Below are 4,232 nucleotides of genomic sequence, written 5' to 3'. Positions count from 1 at the left end.
TTTGAGACATAGTTTCACTCTTGTTGCCCAGGCTGGAGTGCAATTGTGCAATCTCGGCTCACTGCAACCTCCACTTGCTGGGCTCAAGTGATTCTCCTGCCTCAGCCTCCTGAGTAGCTTGGATTACAGGCAAATGCCAACATGCCCAGCTAATTTTTGTATTTTTAGCAGAGATGGGGTCTGGTCACATTGGCCAGGCTGGTTAAGAACTCCTGACCTCAGGTGATCCACTCACCTCGGCCTCCCAAAGTGCTACAATTACAGGCATGAGCTACCGTGCCCGACCATGTCTTGACTCTCATTAGGTTGTGTGAGCCCTCTGAGAATTTTATATAAGAGATTTTAATCCCTTTGAGTGGAAAAAAATGCATCTATGCACATAATGCTTCAGGGGGTTCTAGTCAAAAGGGTTTAGAACAAACACTGGCTAAGAAGGATGCAACATCATTTCTGCACATTCCTGCCAAAGATGTATAACCTGAATCTAATGATGAATAAACACCAGACAAGCCCCAAAGACGAACATTTTATAAAATAAATGACCTGTACTCTTCAAAAATGTCAAGGTCATGAAAGGCAAAAAAGACTGAAGAACTGTTGTAGATTAAAGGAGACTCAAGAGACTTGAAAACTAAAGGCAACATGCATCCTAGATTGGATAGTGGACTAGGAAAAAAACTGTTTCTTTTGCTCACAAGAACACTACTGGGACCATTTGTGAAACGCATATGAAGTCTGTAGATTAGACAAGAGTTAGAGAGAGGTGAACAGAAAGAGATGGGTAGAAGGGGAGTTATAGAGCAAACAGTGAAATGTTCGTTTGGGGAATCTGTGTGAAGGACATTCAAAAATTTCTCTCTCTCTCTCTTTCTCTCTTTCTCTCTCTCTCTCTCTCTCTCTCTCTCTCTCTCTCTCTCGCCCAGGCTGGAATACAGTGGTGCGGCCATGGCTCACTGCAGCCTCAACTTCCTGGGCTCAGGCAATTCTCCTGCCTCAGCCTTCCCAGTACCTGGGACTACAGGTGCACAGCACCACACCTGGATAATTATTATTATTATTATTTCTTGCTGCAAGTCCCCAAGAGGGCTTTATTTTTTCTTTTCAACATCCTTTTTGTGTGTGTGTGTCTGTTGCTAGCCTGGGAGGTACTGGCGCGACCTCGTCTTACTACAACCTCCCCCTCCCAGGTTCAAGCGATTCTCCTGCCTCAGCCTCCCGAGTAGCTGGGACTACAGGCGCACGCCACCAAGCCAGACTAACTTTTTTAGTATTTTTAGTAGAGACGGGATTTCACCATGTTGGCCAGGATGGTCTCGATGCCTTGACCTCGTGATCCTCCCGCCTCGGCCTCCCAAAGTACTGGAACTGCAGGCGTGAGCCACTCCGCCCAGCCCGAGCTTTCTCCTGTTTATAGACATTCCGGATGGGCACTACCGGTCCTGTAAGTTGGGTGGCCAGTTTAAGTTCTCCAGCAGAACTGGCTTCCTGGGAAGAGGATGCGTTTGGAATGGTACTCCTTCAGCCGCTGCACGTTGGCCTGCAGGGACTCCTTGGACTTGTTCCGCTTTCTCAGATCCACAGAAATGTCAATGATCCGGGCCGCCTTCTTGTGAATGCCGGCCACCCTGAGCTCCTCCAGGCTGAAACCACGGCCAGCGCGCACCTTCATGCGGCCCCAAACCATGGGTCAACGCACCACGAGCCGATAGGCAGCCTACGATGGGCGGGCTGGATGGGCCCCGACGCGGGACAAGGGGCATCGTGGCGCGCCTTGGCTTGCCGGGCCTTGAGTCTAGGGATCCTCCGCACCCGGTGGTTGAACCACATGGCCACGCGCCGCTGCCAGTCCTTGTGGAAGTGGGGCTTCAAGATCATGCCATTCCGGCTGGACGCCGTGGCTGCCTACGGCCCTCCTGTGCAGAAAAACATCCTGGGTAATTTTTTGTTTGTTTTGTAGAGATGGAGTCTCACTTTGTTGTCCAGTCGGGTCTCAAACTCCGGGGCTCACCAGTTTCACCCAGCTCGACCTTCCAAAGTGCTGAAATTACAGGCGTGAGCCACTATGCTGGGCCAATTATTCTTTATACTGTTTTTTGCAACTTGTCTATAAATCTGAAATTATTTGAAATAATTTAAATCTTTTTTAAAAAAAAAATCCTGAAGTCTAGAACCAGGTGCTTCATTACGTAGTAAATAAAAACTGCACCAAACTTGCACCCTGTGTGAGCTCTGCACACCCTCTCTATCTACAGAAAAAGGCTGACAGGAGTTCTCATGAAACAAACAGCAGAACAGGATGGTGAAAAGTTCTGAAACTGTGGAGTCAGTGCAACCCAGGGACCAAGAGCTCAAGTCACTCATCTCCAGCAGTCCGTGACCTTGAGCGTGTCATTTAAGCTCTCTGTGCCTCAGTTGACTCATCTATCAAATTGACATCATGGTAGTATTTACCAAGGAGACTACATGACACTGAGAAAGAAGTTCTTAAACAAGACACCTAGAACCATAAAGTGGAATGTTGAAACATTTGAATTAAAATGTAAAACTTTTTAATGACAACACACCATTAACAAAGTAAAATGAAAAACCACAGACAGAAGACCTAACCTGTACACAAGATCCGTATCCAGAATATGTAAAGAACTCCTATGGACTAATTTTTTAAAACCATAGGTAAACCTAACAGAAAAATGGACCAGAAATGTGAACAGGCAATTCACGAAGAAAGAAACCTGGACAGCTGTAGGATACGGTGCTGAATATCACTCAGTTCAGGAAAATTAAAGTGAAATCCATGAAGATATCATTCACAGCCATCATCATAGTCAAAAATAAATAAATGAATAAAGTCTGAAAATATCAAAAGTTGGCAAGGAAATTTACAAATGGTACTTACTTATACACTGCTGGCAGGAATACACTTCTTTAAATAATACTTCTTTGGCGAGTAATCTTGCTAAATCTTGTGAAGTTTAAAATGTGATCTACTACAAAGATAGCAATTCCACTACTAAATGAGTATCCTGGAAAGCTCTGAAATGGGTACCCAAGGAAATATGCACTAGCAGGTTCAATGCAGCACTATTTGTAAAAAGAAGCAGGATGGGGCATAGTGGCTCAAACCTGTAATCCTAGCACTTTGGGAGGCCAAGACAGGCAGATCACTTGAGGTCAAGAGTTCGAGACTAGCCTGGCCAACATGGTGAAACCCCATCTCCACTAAAAATAGAAAAATTAGCTGGGCGCGGTAGCAGGGGCCTGTAATCCCAAATACTTGGGAGGCTGAGGCAGGAGAATCACTTAAACCTGAGAGGCAGAGATTATAGTGACCTGAGACCATGCCACTGTACTCCAGCGTGGGCAACAGAGTGAAACTCTGTCTCAAAAACAAAAACAACAATAACAAAAATCAAAACAAAACAAAACCCTAACTTCCTTACTATGAGACATAAACTGTGGCTGATTCATACAATCCTAGCCAACAAATAAAATAAATAAATTAGAGCAGTAGTTCTCAAACTTCAGGGTATATTAAAATCATCAGAAGGGCTTGGTAAAGGACAGATGACTGGGTCCTACTAGAGTTTCTGATTCTTTCAGTGAAAACTTGCATTTCTAACAAATTCTCACATGCTGCTGATGCTGCAGATCCAGGAGCTACACTTTAAGAATCAGTAAACAGGTTGCTTTGGAAATAATAATAATAAAAAGAATCAGTAAACTGGGGGGATGGAGGCAGCAAACCACCCTGCCATGAATGTACCTATGCCACAATCTTGCATGATCTGCACATAGATCCCAGAATCTAAAGTACAATTTAAAAAATCAGTAAACTAGTTACATGTTTCAAAATATTTAAATCTTAAAAACCTAGTACAGTTTTTTAAAAAGTCACAAAAGGATACATAAACTATATTGAAACACTGTTAAACAACACTATACAGTTTATGGAAATATTTTTTATAATAAAAGTAAAAAATATAGGCTGGGCACTGTATTACTGGGCTCATGCCTGTAATTCCAGCACTTTGGGAAGTCAAGGTGAGAGGATCCCTTGGGGCCAGAAGTTTGAGGCCAGTCTGGGCAACATAGCAAGACCCAGTCTCTACAAAAAAATAATTGTTTAGGCCGGGCGCGGTGGCTCAAGCCTGTAATCCCAGCACTTTGGGAGGCCGAGGCGGGTGGATCACGAGGTCAAGAGATCGAGACCATCCTGGTCAACATGGTGAAAC

General features: G+C 44.4%; 1 pseudogene; it reads right to left on the bottom strand.

Annotated features, from left to right (window-relative positions):
- The window catches only part of LOC108312977, a 12,196-nt pseudogene that overhangs the window by 1,434 nt on the left and 6,530 nt on the right, over positions 1–4,232 (bottom strand).

This window comes from Cebus imitator, unplaced genomic scaffold (assembly GCF_001604975.1).
Source record: "Cebus imitator isolate Cc_AM_T3 unplaced genomic scaffold, Cebus_imitator-1.0 Scaffold132, whole genome shotgun sequence".
Taxonomy (NCBI): domain Eukaryota; kingdom Metazoa; phylum Chordata; class Mammalia; order Primates; family Cebidae; genus Cebus; species Cebus imitator.
The sequence above is the reverse complement of the archived record's forward strand: the minus strand, read 5'-3'. Positions and strand labels throughout refer to the sequence as shown.